The 20,740-nt window shown below is 43.1% G+C and overlaps 1 protein-coding gene across 2 annotated transcripts in view; it reads right to left on the minus strand.

Moving 5' to 3' along the window:
- The window catches only part of WTIP (WT1 interacting protein), a 63,944-nt gene extending 57,305 nt beyond the window's left edge, over positions 1-6,639 (minus strand). The window contains exon 1 of one of the 2 annotated variants that reach the window (XM_067470954.1): positions 5,463-6,639. The gene's annotated coding sequence lies outside the window, so the exon portion shown is untranslated. The remainder of the gene's footprint in view (positions 1-5,462) is intronic. The other variant, XM_067470955.1, reaches the window with a different exon arrangement.
- Between the last annotated feature and the right edge of the window lie 14,101 nt (positions 6,640-20,740).

The raw sequence follows: 20,740 nt of genomic DNA on the forward strand, positions 1-20,740 counted from the left end.
TCTACTTTTCAAGCATTCCTCCTTCTATCTTTTCTCCTTCCTTCTCTCCTTCCTTCTCAGGCCCAGGAAGAGATCTACTTTGCAAGCATTCCTCCTCCTATCTTTTCTCCTTCCTTCTCTCCTTCCTTCTCAGGCCCAGGAAGAGATCTACTTTGCAAGCATTCCTCCTTCTATCTTTTCTCCTTCCTTCTCTCCTTCCTTCTCAGGCCCAGGAAGAGATCTACTTTGCAAGCATTCCTCCTCCTATCTTTTCTCCTTCCTTCTCTCCTTCCTTCTCAGGCCCAGGAAGAGATCTACTTTGCAAGCATTCCTCCTCCTATCTTTTCTCCTTCCTTCTCTCCTTCCTTCTCAGGCCCAGGAAGAGATCTACTTTGCAAGCATTCCTCCTCCTATCTTTTCTCCTTCCTTCTCTCCTTCCTTCTCAGGCCCAGGAAGAGATCTACTTTGCAAGCATTCCTCCTTCTATCTTTTCTCCTTCCTTCTCTCCTTCCTTCTCAGGCCCAGGAAGAGATCTACTTTGCAAGCATTCCTCCTCCTATCTTTTCTCCTTCCTTCTCTCCTTCCTTCTCAGGCCCAGGAAGAGATCTACTTTGCAAGCATTCCTCCTTCTATCTTTTCTCCTTCCTTCTCTCCTTCCTTCTCAGGCCCAGGAAGAGATCTACTTTGCAAGCATTCCTCCTTCTATCTTTTCTCCTTCCTTCTCTCCTTCCTTCTCAGGCCCAGGAAGAGATCTACTTTGCAAGCATTCCTCCTTCTATCTTTTCTCCTTCCTTCTCTCCTTCCTTCTCAGGCCCAGGAAGAGATCTACTTTGCAAGCATTCCTCCTCCTATCTTTTCTCCTTCCTTCTCTCCTTCCTTCTCAGGCCCAGGAAGAGATCTACTTTGCAAGCATTCCTCCTTCTATCTTTTCTCCTTCCTTCTCTCCTTCCTTCTCAGGCCCAGGAAGAGATCTACTTTGCAAGCATTCCTCCTCCTATCTTTTCTCCTTCCTTCTCTCCTTCCTTCTCAGGCCCAGGAAGAGATCTACTTTGCAAGCATTCCTCCTTCTATCTTTTCTCCTTCCTTCTCAGGCCCAGGAAGAGATCTACTTTGCAAGCATTCCTCCTCCTATCTTTTCTACTTCTTTCTCTCCTTCCTTCCTTCCTTTTCAGGCACAAGAAGAGAACTACTTTGCAAACATTCCTCCTCCTCCTGTCTTGTCTCCTTCTCTCTCTCTCTCTCTCCTTCCTTCCTTCCTTCCTTCCTTTTCAGGCACAAGAAGAGATCTAATTTGCAAATATTCCTTCATCTATCTTTTCTCCTTCTTTCTCTCCTTCCTTCCTTCCTTTTCATGCCCAGGAAGAGATTTAGTTTGCAAACATTCCTCCTTCTATCTTTTCTCTTTCCTTCCCTCTCAGGCCCAGGAAGAGATCTACTTTGCAAGCATTCCTCCTTCTATCTTTTCTCCTTCCTTCTCTCCTTCCTTCTCAGGCCCAGGAAAAGATCTACTTTGCAAACATTCCTCCTTCTATCTTTTCTACTTCTTTCTCTCCTTCCTTCCTTCCTTCCTTCCTTCCTTCCTTCCTTTCAAAGAGATTTACTTTGCAAACATTCCTCCTTCTCTTGTCTTGTCTCCTTCTTTCTCTCCCCACCTTCCTTCCTTCCTTCCTTCTTTCTTTCGTTCTTCTTGGTTTGGAAGAATGAGATTGAGAAAGACTCACTGTTAAAACATGCCTTCTCTTCTTCTCCCTCCCTCCTTCCTTCCAGAGAAGAGATTTACTTTGCAAACGGTCCTCCTCCTCCTGTCTTTTCTCCTTCAATCTCTCCCTCCTTTCCTTCCTTCTTTCATTCTTCTTGGTTTCGAAGAATGAGATTGGGAGAGGCTCACTTGTAAAACACACCTCCTCTTCTTCCTTTCTTCCTTTCTTCCTTTCTTCCTTCCTTCCTTCCTTCCAGAGAAGAGATTTATTTTGCAAACATACCTCCTCCTCTCTTTTCTCCTTCTATCTCTCCCTCCTTTCCTTCTTTCTTTCGTTCTTCTCAGTTTGGAAGAATGAGGGAGAAAGAGGCTCACTCTTAAAGCATGCCTCCTCCTTAATTTGTAAACATGCCTCCTCCTCCTGTCTTTTCTCCTTCTATCTCTTCCTCCTTTCCTTCCTTCTCCTTTCATTCTTCTTGGTTTGGAAGAATGAGATTGAGAGAGGCTCACTTGTAAAACATGCCTCTTCTTTCTCTTCTCCTTCCTTCCTCTCTTCCTTCCAGAGAAGAGATTTAGTTGGCTAACATTCCTCCTGTCTTCTCTCCTCCTATCTCTCCCTTCTTTCCTTCCTTCTTCTTTCTTTCGTTCTTCTTGGTTTGGAAGAATGAGATTGAGGCTCACTAGTAAAACATGCCTTCTCTTCTCCTTCCTTCCTTCCTTCCTTCCTTCCTTCCTTCCTTCCTTCCTTCCTTCCTTCCTTCCTCTCTCTTTAGGTCCAGGAAGAGATTTACTTTGCAAACATTCCTCCATCTATCTTTTCTACTTCTTTCTCTCCTTCCTTTCTATCTCTTCAGGCACAAGAAGAGATCTACTTTGCAAACATTTCTTCTCCTCCTGTCTTTTCTCCTTCTATCTCTCCTACTTTATTTCCTTCTTTTACATTTGGAAGAACAAGAGAGACAGAGAGGGAAGTTCACTTGGAAAGCATGCCTCCTTGTCTTCCTTCCTTCTTCCTTCCAGAGAAGAGATTTACTTGGCAAACATTCCTCCCCCTCCTGTCTTTTCTCCTTCTTTCTCTCCTTTCTTTTCCTTTCCTTAATTCTCTATTTTTTGTTCTTCTCAGTTTGGAAGAATGAGAAGAGAGAGGCTCACTTGTACAGCATGCCTCCTTTTCTTCTTTCCTTCCTTCTTTCCCTTCTAGAGAAGAGATTTGCTTGGGAAACATTCCTCCTCCTGCTGTCTTTTCTCTTTCTTTCTCTCTCTCCTTTCCTTCCTTCTTTTTCTATCTTCTCAGTTTGAAAGAATGAGAGAGACTCACTTGAAAAGCATGCCTCCTGTTCTTCCTTCCTTCCTTCCTTCCTTCCTTCCTTCCTTCCTTCCTTCCTTCCTTCCTTCCTTCCTTCCTATCTCTTCAGGCCAGGAAGAGATTTACTTTGGAAATATTATTCCTCCTGTCTTTTCTCCTTCTTTCTCCCCTTCCTTCCTTCCTTCCTTCCTTCCTTCCTTCCCGCTTTCTTTCTTCTCCTCCTTTTCTGGCTAGGTTTGGAAGAGAGAAGAGAGAGGCTCACTTGTAAAGCATGCCTCTTCTTTCCTTCCTTCCTTCTCTCCTTTCCCTTTCAAGGAAGAGATTCAATTTGCAAACATTCCTCCTCCTGTCCTTCTCTCCTTCCCTTTCTCCCCCTTTCCTGGCTCAGTTTGGGAAAGAGGGAGGGAGAGGCTCCCTTTGCTGCCTCCTCCCTCTTTTCTCCTTCCTTCTTTTCATTCTCAGGCCCAGAAAGAGATGGGCTTTGCAAGGTTTTCTCCTTCTTTCTCTCCTTTTCCCTTTCTTTTCTGGCTCGGTTTGGAAGAAAAGAATCTCCCCTTACTTCTTTCCTCTTTTCTCCTTCCTTTTCAGAGACTTACTTTTAAAACTCCTCTTCCTTTCTCTCTCTTTGCTTCCTTCCTTTTTCTATCTCATTCCTTCTCTCTTTCCCTCCTTCTTTCTTTACTGGCTCATTTTGCAAACACTCCTCTTTTCTCTCTTCTTCCTTCCTTCCCTTTCCTAGCTAATTCCATCTCTCCTTTCTTTCCTGGCTCACTTTGAAACACTCCTCTTCCTTCCTTTCTCTCTCCTTCCTCCCTTTTCCTCCTTTTTCTATCTCATTCCTCCTCTCCTTCACTCCTCCTTTCTTTCCTGGCTCACTTTGCAAACACTCCTCCTCCTTTCTCTCTCCTTCCTTCCTTTTCCTCCTTTTTCTCATTCCTCCTTTCCTTTCCCTCCTTCTTTCTTTCCAGGCTCACTTTGTAAACACTACTCTTCCTTTCGCTCTCCTTTCTTCCTTCCTTTTCCTAGCTTATTCCTTCCCTCCTTCTTTCTTTCCTGTCCCACTTTGTAAACACTCTTCTTCCTTTCTCTCTCCTTCCTTCCTTCCTCTAACTCATTCTTTCTCTCCTTCTTCCTTTCCTGGCTCAAACACTCCTGCTTTCTCTCTCTTTCCTTCCTTTTCCTAGCTTATTCCTTCCCCCCTTCTTTCTTTCCTGGCTCTCTTTGCAAACATTCCTTCTCCTTTCTCTCTCCTTCCTTCCTTTTTCTATCTCATTCCTCCTCTCCTTCCCTCCATTCTTTTCGGCCTCACTTTGCAAACACTCCTTCTGTCTCATTCCTCCTTCCCTCCTCCTTCCCTCCTTCTTTCTTTCCTGACTTACGCTACTCTTCCCTTCTCTCTTCTTCTTTCCTTTTTCTATCTCATTCCTCCTCTCCTTCCTTCCTTCTTTACTGACTCACTTTGCAATCACTCCTCCTCCTCCCTTTCTCTCTCCTTCCTTCCTTTTTCTATCTCATTCCTCTTCTCCTTCCCCCCTTCTTTCTTTCCTGGCTCACTTTGCAAATACTCCTCTTCTTTCTCCCTCTTTCCTTCCTTCCTTTTCCTCCTTTTTCTATCTCATTCCTCCTCTCCTTCCCTCCTTCTTTCTTTCCTGGCTCAGTTTGCAAACACTCCTCCTTTCTCTCTCTTTCCTTTCTTCCTTTTCCTAGCTTATTCCTTCTCTCCTTCACTCCTTTCTTTCCTGGTTCACTTTGCAAACACTCCTCTTCCCTTCTCTCCCTTTCATTCTTTTTCTATCTCATTCCTCCTCCCCTTCCCTCCTTCTTTCTTTCCTGGCTCACTTTGCAATCATTCCTCCTCCTTCCTTTCTTTCTCTCTCCTTCCTTCCTTTTTCTATCTCATACCTTCCCTCCTTCTTCCTTTCCTGGCTCACTTTGCAATCACTCCTCTTCCTTTCTCCCTCCTTCCTTCCTTCCTTCCTTCCTTCCTTTCCCTAGCTTATTCCTTCCCTCCTTCTTTCTTTCCTGGCTCACTTTGCAAACACTCTTCCCTTCTTTCTCTTTCCTTCCCCTTTTCTCCTTCTTTCTTTCCTGGCTCACTTTGCAATCACTCCTCTTCTTTCCTTCCTTTTTCTACCTCATTCCTCCTCTCCTTCTTTCTTTCCTGGCTCACTTTGCAAACACTCTTCCCTTCGCTCTCTTTCCTTCCCCTTTTCTCTTTCTTTCTTTCCTGGCTCACTTTGCAATCACTCCTCTTCTTTCCTTCCTTTTCCTACCTCATTCCTCCTCTCCTTCCCTCCTTCTTTCTTTCCTGGCTCACTTTGCAAACACTCCTCCTTTCTCCCTCTTTCCTTTCTTCCTTTTCCTAGCTTATTCCTTCTCTCCTTCACTCCTTTCTTTCCTGGTTCACTTTGCAAGCACTCCTCCTCCTTTTTCCTCCCTTCCCTTCTTCTTTTCTAACTTAGAAAGAGAGATACTCACTTTTCAAGCAGAAGCCTCCCTCTTTTCTTTCTTTCTCTCCTTCGGTCCTTCTTTCTTCTGTCTCCACCAGGATCTCTTCCTCCCTCCTTGGGTCTCTTCTCCCTTCTCTCTCTCTCTCTTCCCTTCCTTTGTGCAGAGGAGGTCCTTCTCTCCCTTCTTTGTGCTCTGAAGGAGGAATGCAAAGAGGGGCGGAGGCGTCCCTCTGGAATGCGCCCCTCCACACAGACCCCCTCCCTTCGGGCAAAAAAGGGGGAGGAGCCAAGCCCCACAGGGAGGGAGGGGCACCAGGAGGAGGAGTAGCCAATTGAAATAATTTCCCAAAAAAACACCCACTCCAAATCATCCCTCTCTTCCTTCTTCTCTTTTGGGTGTAAAGTTTTGAAACAAAAAAAAAGTTTGCAAACTTTTGCAAACTTTTTTTTTCCCACGCTCCTCCAAGGCAGCCCACTATATATATTCCTGAAATATATTCCATTCATTCCCCAGATTGTGTTTGCACTATGCAATTCATGCAGCTTGACACTCCTTTTGCAACTGCTGTTCAGTGTTAGGAGACAATGGGAGTTGTAGTTTTGCAAGGTCCATAGGCATCTCTGGGTGCATCTACGCTGTAGAGTTAAGGCACAATTACTCTCCTTGCAACCGCCATGGCTTAGGAGATGCTGGGAGTTGTATTTATGAGACGCTGGGAGTTGTAGTTTTGCAAGGTCCATAGGCATCTCTGGGTGCATCTACGCTGTAGAGTTAAGGCACAATTACTCTCCTTGCAACCGCCATGGCTTAGGAGACGCTGGGAGTTGTATTTATGAGACGCTGGGAGTTGTAGTTTTGCAAGGTCCATAGGCATCTCTGCACAGTTACTCTCCTTGCAACCGCCATGGCTTCGGAGACGCTGGGAGCTGTAGTTTTGCAAGGTCCATAGGCTTCCCTGGGTGCATCTACACTGTAGAATTAATGCAGATTGACACTCCTTGCAACCACTATGGTGTAATGTTAGGGAACGCTGGCAGTTGTAGTTTTGCAAGGTCTAGGCTTCCCTGGGTGCATCGAAGAGTTAATACACATTGACACTCCTTGCAACCACCATGGCTTAGGAGACGCTGGGAGTTGTAGTTCTGCAAGATCCAGGCTTCCCTGGGTGCATCTAAGATTTAATACATATTGACGCTCCTCCCAACCGCCATGGATTAGGACATGCTGGGAGTTGTAGTTTTGCAAGGTCCATAGGCTTCTCTGGGTGCATCTACACCATCAAGTTAAGGCACAATTACTCTCCTTGCAACCGCCATGGCTTAGGAGACGCTGGGAGCTGTAGTTTTGCAAGGTCCATAGGCTTCCCTTGGTGCATCTACACTGTGGAATTAATGCAGAGTGATACTCCTTGCAACCACTATGGTTTAATGTTAGGGAGCACTGGGAGTTGTAGTTTTGCAAGGTCTAGGCTTCCCTGGGTGCATCGAAGAGTTAATACACATTGACATTCCTTGCAACCACCATGGCTTAGGAGATGCTGGAAGTTGTAGTTTTAGAAGGTCCATAAGCTCCTCTGGGTGCATCTACACTGTGGAGTTAATGCACATTGACAGTCCTTGCAACCGCCATGGCTCATTGTTAAGGACCTGCTGGGAGTTGTAGTTTTTTAAGGTCCATAGGCTTCCCTGGGTGCATCTAAGAGTTAATACGTATTGACACTCCTTGCAAATGTCATGGCATAGTGTTAAGGAACACTGGGAATTGTAGTTTTTGCAAGGTCCATAGGCTTCTCTGGGTGCATCTACATTGTGGAGCTAATGCAGAGTGACACTCTTTGCAACCACCATGGCTTAATGTCAGGGAACTGCTGGGAGTTGTAGTTTTGCAAGGTCTAGGCTTCCCTGGGTACCTAAGAGTTAATACACATTGACACTCCTTGCAACCGTCATGGCTTAGGAGACGCTGGGAGTTGTAGTTTTGCAAGGTCCATAGCCTTCCTGGGTGCACCTACACTGTAGAATTAATGCACACTGACACATCTTGCAACCGTCATGGTGGATTGTTAAGGAACTGCTGGGAGTTGTAGTTTTGCAAGGTCCATAGCCTTCCTGGGTGCACCTACACTGTAGAATTAATGCACACTGACACATCTTGCAACCGTCATGGTGGATTGTTAAGGAACTGCTGGGAGTTGTAGTTTTGCAAGGTCCATAGGCTTTTCTGGGTGCATTTATCCTGCAAAGTTCATGCAGATTGATTCTGCTTGCAGTCGCCATGGCTTAGAAGACGCTGGGAGTTGCAGTTTTGCAAGGTCCATGGCCTTTCCTGGGTGCATGTACACTGAAGAATTAATGCCACAGGATCTACGTCTAACCTTTTGCAGCGAGAAGCCCTAAAAATAAGACAAACACAAGAATAAAACACAGAAATAAACACAAAATGAGCAAAAAAGAGAGCCCGGAGGGATTTGGAGTGAGTCCCCATCTATGTCAACATATAATATAATATAATATAATATAATATAATATAATATAATATAATATAATATAATATAATATAATATATACATTAGCCGGCCCCTGCCACGCGTTGCTGTGGCCCACAAAAGGTTCTGTGTGGGAGGTTTGGCCCAATTCTATCATTGGTGGGGTTCGGAATGCTCTGATTGTAGGTGAACTATAAATCCCAGCAACTATAACTCTCGAATGTCAAGATTCTATTTTCCCCAAACTCTACCAGTGTTCACATTTGGGCATATTGGGTATTCGTGTAGAGTTTGGTCCAGTTTTATCATTGTTTGAGTTCACAGTGATCTCTGGATCACTGTGGTGAACTACAACTCCAAAACCAAAGGACACTGCCCACTAAACCCATCCAGTATTTTCTGTTAGTTATGGGAAAACTGTGTGCCAAGTTTGGTCCAATTCTATCGTTGGTGGGTTTCAGAATGTTCTTTAATTGTAGTGAACTATAAATCGCAGTAACTACAAATCCCAAATGTCAAGGTCTATTTCCTCCAAACTCCATCTGTGTTCATTATTTAGGCATATGGAATTTTTGTGTCAAGTTTGGTCCAGATCCATCATTTGAGTCCACAGTGCTCTCTGGATGTAGGTGAACTACAACTCCCAAACTCAAGGTCAATGTCCACCAAACCCTTCCAGTGTGTTCTGTTGGTCATGGAAGTCCTCTATGATATGTTTGGTTCATCACTGGTGGAGTTCAGAATGCTCTTTGATTGTAGGTGAACTATAAATCCCAGCAACTACAACTCCCAAATGTCAAGGTCTATTTCCCTTAAATTCCATTTGTGTTCATATTTGGGCATATGGAATATTCATGCCAAGTTTGGGCCAGATCCATCATTGTTTGAGTCCACAGTGCTCTCCGGATGTGGGTGAACTATAATTCCCAAACTCAAGGTCAATGTCCACCAAACCCTTCCAGTTTTTTTGTTGGTCATGGGATCCCTGTGTGCTAAGTTTGGCCCAATTCCATCATTGGTGGAGTTCAGAATGCTCTTTGATTGTAGGTGAACTATAAATCCCAGCAACAATTCCCAAATGACAAAATCAAATTTTTTGAGTGAAGGACATACATTGGGTTGTTAGGTGTCTTGTGTCCAAATTTGGTGTCAATTCATCCAATGGTTTTTGGGTTCTGTTAATCCCACTAAGGAACATTACATGTGTGTGTATGTATGTGTATGCATGTATGTACATATGTGTGTGTGCATATATATATATATATATATAAATAAAAATAAAAATAATGGAACTCTCTATCTGATGGTTATATCTCTTCTTAGTCTAACTCTCTAGGATAGAGTCACTTTTCTACTTGTAAGAACACGTTCCAGATTCGTAAATCTCACAATTGACATTTCTACCTGCCATTATTACTACTACTACTACTACTACTACAGCAAAGTGATATACAAGTCTCCAGGTCAAGGCGACCTTGCCTTCCTTGGCCTTCTTTGCTCCAACTTGACTCTGAATTGTGTCATCCCCAAAGAATTGCCTTCGAAAAGAAAGACGATCCCTTTTTTTAATCGCCAGGGAATTCCACTTTATGACGCAACTACATCTCCTTTATCCATAATCAAAGGGGAAATAGGCATGCGTGTGTAGGGCTGGGGTATATCCACTTCCACAGACAAGCTCCCACTTCCACAGCCATAGATCCCACTACTCAGGAGACTCCATAGGCCCTTCATCCTAGATTTTATGTGTTTCCTCCACCACAGACACCCCAGTGATTCTGACTCTCTCCATTGAAGTTGAATTTGCATGACTCCACCCACTGCCTCTCCCTTAGCCCCACCCATGTCCTCCACAAACACCACAATGCCCACCACCCAAGAAAAGGTTTTCATTCGGGAACAATTCCATCCTAGATTTTATGTGTTTCCTCCACCACAGACACCCTAGTGTTTCTGACTCTCTCCATTGGTGTGGAATTTGCATGACCCCACCCACTGCCTCTCCCTTAGCCCCACCCATGTCCTCCACAAACACCACAATGCCCACCACCCAAGAAAAGGTTTTCATTCGGGGACAATTCCATCCTAGATTTTATGTGTTTCCTCCACCACAGACACCCCAGTGTTTCTTACTCTCTCCATTGAAGTGGAATTTGCATGACTCCACCACTGTCTGTCCCTTAGCCCCGCCACACTGCCCACCACGCAAGAAAAGATTTTCATTCGGGGACAATTCCATCCTAGATTGTGTTTCCTCCACCACAGACACCCCAGTGTTTCTGAATCTCTCAACTGAAGTGGAATTTGCATGACTCCACACACTGCCCACCACCCAAGAAAAGGTTTTCATTCAGGGACAATTCCATCCCAGATTTTATGTGTTTCCTCCACCACAGACACCCCAGTGTTTCATAATTTTTCCATTGAAGTGGCATTTGCATGACCCCACCCACTGCCTCTCCCTTAGCCCCGCCCATGTCCTCCACCAACACCACACTGCCCACCAACCAAGTGAAGGCTCTCATTTGGGGACAATTCCATCCTAGATTGTATGTTTCCTCCACCACAGACACTCCAGTGTTTCTGAATCTCTCAACTGAATTGGAATTTGCATGACTCCACCACAGTCTCTCCCTTAGCCTCGCCACACTGCCCACCACCCAATAAAAGGTTTTCATTCTGGGACAATTCCATCCTAGATTGTGTTTCCTCCACCACAGACACCCCAGTGTTTCTGAATCTCTCAACTGAAGTGGAATTTGCATGACTCCACACACTGCCCACCACCCAAGAAAAGGTTTTCATTCAGGGACAATTCCATCCCAGATTTTATGTGTTTCCTCCACCACAGACATCCCAGTGTTGAAATGGAATTTGCATGACCCCACCCACTGCCTCTCCCTTAGCTCCGCCCATGTCCTCCACAAACTCCACTCCCCACCACCCAAGAAAAGGTTTTCATTCTGGGACAATTCCATCCTAGATTTTATGTGTTTCCTCCACCACAGACATCCCAGTGTTGAAATGGAATTTGCATGACCCCACCCACTGCCTCTCCCTTAGCCCCGCCCATGTCCTCCACCAACACCACACTGCCCACCACCCAAGAAAAGGTTTTCATTCGGGGACAATTCCATCCTAGATTTTATGTGTTTCCTCCACCACAGACACCCCAGTGTTGAAGTGGAATTTTCATGACCCCACCCACTGCCTCTCCCTTAGCCCCGCCCATGTCCTCCACAAACTCCACTCCCCACCACCCAAGAAAAGGTTTTCATTCAGGGACAATTCCGTCTTAGATTTTATGTATTTCCTCCACCACAGACACTGCAGTGTTTCTGACTCTCTCCACTGAAGTGGAATTTGTATGACTCCACCACTGCCTCTCCCTTAGCCCTGCCACACTGCCCACCACCCAAGAAAAAGTTTTCATTCGGGGACACTTCCATGCTAGTTTGTATGTGTTTCCTCCACCACAGACACCCCAGTGTTTCTGAATCTCTCAACTGAATTGGAATTTGCATGACTCCACCACTGCCTCTCCCTTAGCCCTGCCACACTGCCCACTACCCAAGAAAAGGTTTTCATTCGGGGACAATTCCATCCTAGATTGTATGTGTTTCCTCCACCACAGACACCCCAGTGTTTATTACTCTCTCCATTGCTGTGGAATTTGCATGACTCCACCCACTGCCTCTCCCTTAGCCCCGCCACACTGCCCATCACCCAAGAAAAGGTTTTCATTCGGGGACAATTCCATCCTAGATTTTATGTTTCCTCCACCACAGACATCCCATTGGTGTGGAATTTGCATGACTCCGCCCACTGCCTCTTCCTTAACCCTTTCCTATTCTTTTCTATGGCACACAGGATAGAATTGATCAGCAAATGCACAGACTAAAGAGTTTTGGCGAGAATACACCCTGATTTATAGAATTGTAGGTCCTGGGATGTATAGTTCACTTGCAATTTCAGAACTGCACTCTGAACTCCACCAACAATGGACCTGGAACTCACTTGGAACACACAATCCCCGTGACCAAGAAAAAATACAGTGGTCTTTGGAGGGATTTAGAGGAGTTGTAGTTCACCTACATCCAAAGCGTACTATGAACCCAAACAATGATGGATCTGGACCAAACTTGTCAAGCACATTCGATATGCCCACATTTGAATACTGGTGGGTTTTGAGGGGAATCGGACTGGACATTTTGGAGTTGGAGTTACTGGGATTTATAGTTCACCTGCAATCAAGGAGCACTCTGAACTCCATCCCAGATGGAATTGGACCAAACTTGTAACACAGAGCCCTCATGAGCAGCAAGAAAGACTGGAGGTCTTTGGGGAAAATTCACCTTGATTTGCGGGAGTTGTAGTTCACCTACATCCAGACAGCACTGTGAACCCAAGAAATGAATAAAATATTACTAATAATAAAGTAACAGTAATAATAAAATAAAATACTACTACTAAAAGAATGAGTAAAATATTATTATTAATATTAAATATTAAGTAATAGTAAACTACTAAATTAATAGTAATATAGAATAAAAATACTACTACTACTCCTAAAATAATAATAGAATTGAGTAAAATATTACTACTAATATTAAAGTAATAGTAAACTACTAAATTAATAGTAACATAGAATAAAAATAACAATACTACTAAAATAATAATAGAATTGAGTAAAATATTACTACTAATAATAAAGTAATAGTAAACTACTAAATTAACAGTAACATAGAATAAAATTACTACTACTACTCCCAAAATAATAGAATTGAGTAAATTATTACTACTAATATTAAAGTAATAGTAAACTACTAAATAAATAGTAACATAGAATAAAAATACTACTACTACTCCTAAAATAATAATAGAATTGAGTAAAATATTACTACTAATATTAAAGTAATAGTAAACTACCAAATTAATAGTAACATAGAATAAAAATACTACTACTACTCCTGAAATAATTGAATTGAGTAAAATATTACTACTACTAATAAAGTAATAGTAAACTAGTAAATTAATAAGAACAGAATTAAATAACATATTATGAATAATAAATAGTAATATTCATAATAAAATACCACTACAAAATTAATAATCGAATAGAATAAAATACTACTACTGTTAAAATCATAACAGAATGAATAAAATAATGCTACTAATATTAAAGTAATAGTAAATTACCAAATTAATAGTAACAGAATAAATACTACTACTCCTGAAATAATAATAGAATTGAGTAAAATATTACTACTAATAATAAAGTAATAGTAAACTAGTAAATTAATAAGAACAGAATTGAATAAAATATTATGAATAATAAAGAAATAGTAATAGTAATAATAATAAAATACCCCAACAAAATTAATAATAGAATAGAATAAAAATACTACTACTGATAAAATAATAGAATTGAGTAAAATATTACTACTACTAATAAAGTAATAGTAAACTTGTAAATTAATATGAACAGAATTGAATAAAATATTATGAATAATAAAGAAATAGTAATAGTAATAATAATAAAATACCACTACAAAATTAATAATAGAATAGAACAAAAATACTACTACTGAGAAAATAATAGAATTGAGTAAAATATTACTAATAATAAAGTAACAGTAAACTAGTAAATTAATAAGAACAGAATTGAATAAAATATTATGAATAATAAATAGTAATAGCAATAATAATAAAATACCACTACAAAATTAATAATAATAGAATAGAATAAAAATACTACTACTACTAAAATAATAGAATTGAGTTAAATATTACTACTACTAATGATAATAAATAGAATAAAAATACTATCATTAAAATAATAGTAATTAGATAGATAGACACATACACACGCATACATATATACAGGTAATTAAAATACTAATAAATTAATAACAACTTTATGGGTAATCAAGCATTAATATTGTTACTAATATTTTACTCATTCTGTTATTGTTACTAAAATAATAACAGAATGAGTAAAATATTACTACTAATATTAAAGTAATAGTAAACTACTAAATTAAGAGTAACATAGAATAAAATTACTACTACTACTCCCAAATTAATAGAATTGAGTAAAATATTACTACTAATAATAAAGTGATAGTAAACTAGTAAATTAATAAGAACAGAATTGAATAAAATATTATTAATAATAATAATAAAATACCACTACAAAATTAATAATAATAGAATAGAATAAAAATACTACTACTACTACTAAAGTAATAATAGAATTGAGTAAAATATTACTACTAATATTAAAGCAATAGTAAGCTACTAAATTAATAGTAACATAGAATAAAAATACTACCACTACTCCTAAAATAATAATAGAATTGAGCAAAATATTACTACTAATATTAAAGTAATAGTACACTGGTAAATTAATAAGAACAGAATTGAATAAAATATTGTGAATAATAAAGAAATAGTAATAGAGAAATAGTAATAGAGTAAAATATTACTACTGCTAATGATAATAGAATAAAAATACTACTATCACTAAAATAATAGTAATTAGATAGATAGACACACATGCATACATTTATACAGGTAATTAAAATACTAATACTAATAAATTAATAACAACTTTATGGGTAATCCCGCATTAATATTCTCCTCCTCCTCCTCCTTCCTCCGTTTCCCAGCAGCGGCCCATAAAAGGCGGATTCCTCCCATTCTTCCCATATTTGCCTGCAAATACTCAGAAGATCCTACGGCTGAGATGGACCCAAGCCATAAATTCCTCCGATTAGAGAATGAGAGAAGGAGGGTTTCCGTGGCCGAGTGGAGGATTTGCACCCTGTCCTCCAAAGTCCAAATCCAAGAAGAAAAAGAGGAAGGAGGAGAAGAAAGAGAAAAGGGAGAAATAGAAGGAAACGAAGAAGTCTACCCACCTTTTTTCTCCTCCTTTCCTGCTTCCTACCTTTCCTTCCTTCCTTCTCTACCTACCCTTTTCTCTTCCTTCCCTCTATTTCCTACCTACCTTCCTTTCTTCTCTCCCTTTCGTTCCTATCTACCTTTCCCCTTTCTTCTCTTCCTTCTGCGTCCTACTTTCCTTTTTTCTCTTCTCTTCCTTTCCTTTTTAATCTTTCTTTGTCCTTACTTCTGTTTCCTATCTACCATTTGCTCTTCCTTTCTTCTCTTCCTTCCATTTCCTACCTTTTCTTTCTTTCTTCCATTTCCTAACTTTCGTTCTCCCTTGTTTCCTACCCGCCTTTTTTCCTACCTGCCTCTTTCTCCTTCTTCCTTCCCCCTATTTTCATACTTTTCTTTCTCCCTTCCTTCTCCTTCCCTTTTTCCTACCATCCTTCCGCCTTTCTTCCATTTCCTACCTAATTTGGTTCTTTCCCCTCTTCTTTTTCCTACCTGTCTTTCTCTTTCTTCTTCCTTCCCTCATTTTCATACTTTTCTTTCTCCCTTTCTTCTCTTCCATTTCCTACCTTTCATACTCCCTTTCTTCTCTTCCATTTCCTACCCACTTTTCTTTCTCCCTTCCTTCTCCTTCCCTTTTTCCTACCATCCTTCCGCCTTTCTTCCATTTCCTACCTACTTTTGTTTCTTTCCCCTCTTCTTTTTCCTACCTGCCTCTTTCTTTCTTCTTCCTTCCCTCTCATTTTCATACTTTTCTTTCTCCCTTCCTTCTCCTTCCCTTTTTCCTACCACCCTTCCGCCTTTCTTCCATTTCCTACCTACTTTTGTTTCTTTCCCCTCTTCTTTTTCCTACCTGCCTCTTTCTCTTTCTTCTTCCTTCCCTCTCATCTTCATACTTTTCTTTCTCCCTTTCTTCTCTTCCATTTCCTACCTTTCATTCTCCCTTTCTTCTCTTCCTTCTGTTTCCAACCCACTTTTCTTTCTCCCTTATTTCTCCTTCCCTTTTTCCTACCACCCTTCAGCGTTTCATTTCCTACCTCACTTTCCTTCCCTTCCTTCTCTTCCTTTCCTCTATTTCCTACCTACCCACCTTTCTTCCTGTCCCTATCTTCTCTTCCATTTCCTATCTTTTCTTCTCTTCCCTTTTCTTCCTCCCTTCCTTCTCCTTTCCTCTATTACTACCCTTCTTCCTTTTCTCCTTCCCTTTATTCTACCATCCTTTCTTATTTTATCCATTACCTACCAACTTTTGTTTCTTCTCTTCCTTCCATTTACTTTCTTTTGCCCTTCCTTCTGTTTCCTAAGTTCCTTTCTTTCCTTTCTTCTCCCCTTTCTCCGTTTCCCGCTTCCGTTTCCTACCTTCCTTGTTCTCTCTCTTCTTCTTTCAGTTTTCTACCTTCTTTTCTTCTTTCTTCCCTGTTTCCTATCTTTCTGTCTTCTTTTTCCCCTTCCTTATTTTTCCTACCTAACTATCTTTCTCCCTTCCATTTCCTACTTTTCTTCCTTTCTCTTCTTCCTGCTGTTTCCTAACTACCTTCCTTCTCTTCCTTTCCTCTCTTTTTCCTACCAAGCTACCTTCCTTTCTTTCCCCATTTTGGGAGAAAATAGAGGAAAGGAAACGAGGGTTAGGGAGCAAGAAGAAGGTGGCAGCAGATATACAGTGTTTCTCACTACTTCGCGGTTCGCTTTTCGAGGACTCACTGTTTTGCGGTTTTCCTTCCTTGCTACTCACTGGACTGAATCCTGGTTCTGCTACCGGGATGCAGCACAGTGAGTAGTGAGTGAGCAAGGGAGGGCCACAAAGGCGGAAGCGGCAGCAGAAGCAGGAACCTGGAAGAGGTGTCTAGGCTCCTACTTCTGCCGCTGCCCTCACTTACCAGGCCGGATCCTGGCAGCAGAACCAGGACTCGGCCCGGTGAGTAGCGAGTCAGGGGGAGGATGGGTGAGTGAGCAAGCGAGAAGGGTGGGAAAGGCGGCAGTGGCTGCAGAAGCAGGAGCCTGGCTACTTCTTCTGTGAAAAGTGAATATCCGCGAAGTAGGGACACTATATACAGTAGAGCCCCGGTTATCTGACTTCCGCTTATCCGACACTTCGTATTATCTGCCGCCTTTGCCACCCTCCCTGACCTCCCTTGCTCTTTCCTCCATCGCTCACTCACTCACCAGGACAGATTGCAGCGGCAGAACCAGGACTCGACCCAGTGAGTAGCGAGCGAGAAGGATGGGAAAGGTGGTAGTGGCTGCAGAAGCAGGAGCCTGGCTGCCTCTTACGCGAAAAGTGAAAATCTGCGAAGTAGGGACGGTATATACAGTAAAGCCCCAACTTCCGCTTATCCGACACTCCGTATTATCCACCACCTTTGCCACCCTCCCTGCCCTCACTCCCTCGCTCTTTCCTCCATCACTCACTCACTCACCAGGATGGATCGCAGCAGCAGAACCAGGACTCGGCCTGGTGAGTAGCGAGTGCGGGGGTGGATGGGTGAGTGAGCAAGCGAGAAGGGTGGGAAAGGCGGCAGTGGCTGCAGAAGCAGGAGCCTGGCTGCTTCTTCTGTGAAAAGTGAATATCCGCGAAGTAGGGACGCTATATACAGTAGAGCCCCGGTTATCCAACTTCTGCTTATCCAACACTCCGTATTATCCGCTGCCTTTCTGACACTCCGCCTTTGCCACCCTTCCTGGCCTCCCTCGCTCTTTCCTCCATTGCTTACTCAGCAGGACGGAGCGCAGTGGCAGAACCAGGACTCAGCCCGGTGAGTAGCGAGGGAGGAGGTGGATGGGTGAGTGAGCAAGCGAGAAGGGGGGTGGAAAAGGCGGCAGTGGCTGCAGAAGCAGGAGCCCATCTGCCTCTTCCACAAAAAGTGAAAATCCGCGAAGTAGGGACACTATATACAGTAAAGCCCCGGTTATCCAACTTCCGCTTATCCGACACTCTATATTATCCACTGCCTTTGCCACCCTCCCTGTCCTAGCTCTTTCCTCTATCGCTCACTCACTCACCAGGACGGATCACAGCGGCAGAATCAGGACTCGGCCTGGTGAGTAGCAAGTGAGGGGGTGGGTAGGTGAGTGAGCAGTCGAGAAGGGTGGAAAAGGTGGCAGTGGCTGCAGATCGCACTGGCAGAACCAGGACTCAGCCCGGTGAGTAGCAAGCGAGGAGGTGGGTGGGTGGGTGAGTAAGCAAGTGAGAAGGGCAGGAAAGGTGGCAGTGGCTGCAGAAGCAGGAGCCTGGCTGCTTCTTCTGTGAAAAGTGAATATCCGCGAAGTATCTGACTTCCGCTTATCCGACACTCCATATTATCCGCCGCCTTTGCCTCCCTTCCTGCCCTGCCTTGCTCTTTCCTCCATTGCTCACTCATTCACCAGGATGGATTGCAGCGGCAGAACCAGGACTCGGTCCAGTGAGTGAGCAAGTGATGGAAGAAAGAGCGAGGGACGGCACTATATACAGTAGAGCCCCGGTTATCCAACTTCTGCTTATCCGTCACTCTGTATTATCCACTGACTTGGTCACCCTCCCTGCCCTCGCTCCCTCGCTCTTTCCTCCCTCGCTCACTCACTCACTGGGACGGATCACAGCAGCAGAACCAGGACTCGGCCCGGTGAATGAGCGAGCGATGGAAGAAAGAGTGAGGGAGAGCGGCAAAGATGGCCGCAGCGGATAATACAGAGTGTCAGATAAGCAAAAGTCGGATAACCAGGGCTCTACTGTATATAGCGTCCCTACTTCGCGGATTATCACTTTTCGCGGGTGGTCCTGGAATGTAACACCCGCAATAAGTGAGAGGACACTGTAGTCCAAAGTTTGGAGGCTGGATAAATGATTTTAGGAGGCCAAATCCGGCCCGCAGGTCTTAGTTTCAGGACCCCTGGCCCATCCCCATCATGCCAGCCTAAGAATGCACACCTTGGGCACTCTCTTTGTAGTGTGATTTTTCCCAGCACAGCGTTTGGTTTTCGAGGAGGCCTTTGTTGCACTAAACCGCTCCGCACGAAGCGCCGTCGTAGCCGTCTGGGTTTCCAATGCGGTGGTAAACGTGTTGCAACTTGCGCTCAGAACTGCTCTGGGTGGAGCAAAGGGAGGCAAATGCAGGCCTTTGTTTGGACAGGCAGGCAGGAGTGATCCCAGCATCACAGGATTGAGAAAGGGATCTCAGAGCCACGTTTCCATATTAGAGTTGTAGGTACTGGGATGTATAGTTCACCTGAAATCAATGAGCCCTCTGAACTCCATCAAAGATGGAACTGGACCACACTTAGCACACAGAGGCCCCACGACCAGCAAATAATACTGGAGGTCTTTGGGGAAAATTCAGCTTGATTTGGGGGAGTTGTAGTTCACCTACATCCAGAGAGCACTGTGAACCCAAACACCAATGGATCTAGACCAAACTTGGCACACAGACCTGATATGCTGAAATTTGCTTCCTGGAGGGATTTGGGGTGGGGGTGACCTTCCTTTCTGGGAGTTGTAGTTCACCCACAACCAGAGAAATAGTGACCTCCACCAATGATGGACCTGGACCAAACTTGGCACACAGAACCCCCATGACTAACTCAACCTACTGGAGGGCTTTGAGGGGACTGACTCACCATAGTGGGAGTTGTAGTTTACCCTCCAGTCAGAGAGCACATGGAACCTTGCCAATTATGCATATTGAGCAAACTTGCCCAATATAACACACTCTAAGTACTGATGGAGTTTCCCGGGGTTAACCTGGCATGATGGGAGTTGTAGTTCACCCACAACCATAGAAATGGTGACCTCCACCAATGATGGACCTGGACCAAACTTGGCACACAGAACCCCCATGACTAACTCAACCTACTGGAGGACTTTGAGGGGACTGACTCACCATAGTGGGAGTTGTAGTTTACCCTCCAGCCAGAGAGCACATGGAACCCCACCGATTATGCATTTAGAGCAAACTTGCCCAGTATAACACACTTTAATTACTGATGGAGTTTCCCGGGGTTAACCTGGCATGATGGGAGTTGTAGTTCACCCACAACCATAGAAATGGTGACCTCCACCAATGATGGACCTGGACCAAACTTGGCACATAGAACCCCCATGACTAACTCAACCTACTGGAGGACTTTGAGGGGACTGACTCACCATAGTGGGAGTTGTAGTTTACCCTCCAGCCAGAGAGCACATGGAACCCCACCGATTATGCATTTAGAGCAAACTTGCCCAGTATAACACACTTTAATTACTGATGGAGTTTCCCGGGGTTAACCTGGCATGATGGGAGTTGTAGTTCACCCACAACCATAGAAATGGTGACCTCCACCAATGATGGACCTGGACCAAACTTGGCACATAGAACCCCCATGACTAACTCAACCTACTGGAGGGGTTTGAGGGGAGCATTTAGAGCAGACTTGCCCAATATAACACACTTTAAGTATTGATGGAGTTTCCCGGGGTTAACCTGGCATGATGGGAGTTGCAGTTCACCCACAACCTTATGCATTTTGGACAACCCTAAAAATGCCTTTTTTATTATATTACTAGCTTGGGGACCCAAGCTAGTAATATAATAAAAATACTACTATTCAATTAATAACAGAATAAAAATACTACTACTTCTATAATAATAATAATAATCATATAGAATTGAATAAAATATTCCTACTAATAATAAAGTAACAGCAAACTACTAAATTAATAATCATAGAATTGAATAAATATAAATATATTATAAATATATTAGCTGTCCCCTGCCACGTGTTGCTGTGGTCCAGTCTGTGCATATGTTTTGTGTGTGTATATGTGTGTGTACATATTTGTGTATATGTGTATATATGTGGTTCTGTGTATGCATTGTAAGGTATTTTTAACTAGCCGTCCCCTGCCACGCCTTGCTGTGGCCCACATGGGGGTTCTGTGTGGGAGGTTTGGCCCAATTCTATCATT

Source organism: Anolis sagrei, chromosome 8 (genome assembly GCF_037176765.1).
Source record: "Anolis sagrei isolate rAnoSag1 chromosome 8, rAnoSag1.mat, whole genome shotgun sequence".
Classification (NCBI taxonomy): Eukaryota; Metazoa; Chordata; class Lepidosauria; order Squamata; family Dactyloidae; genus Anolis; species Anolis sagrei.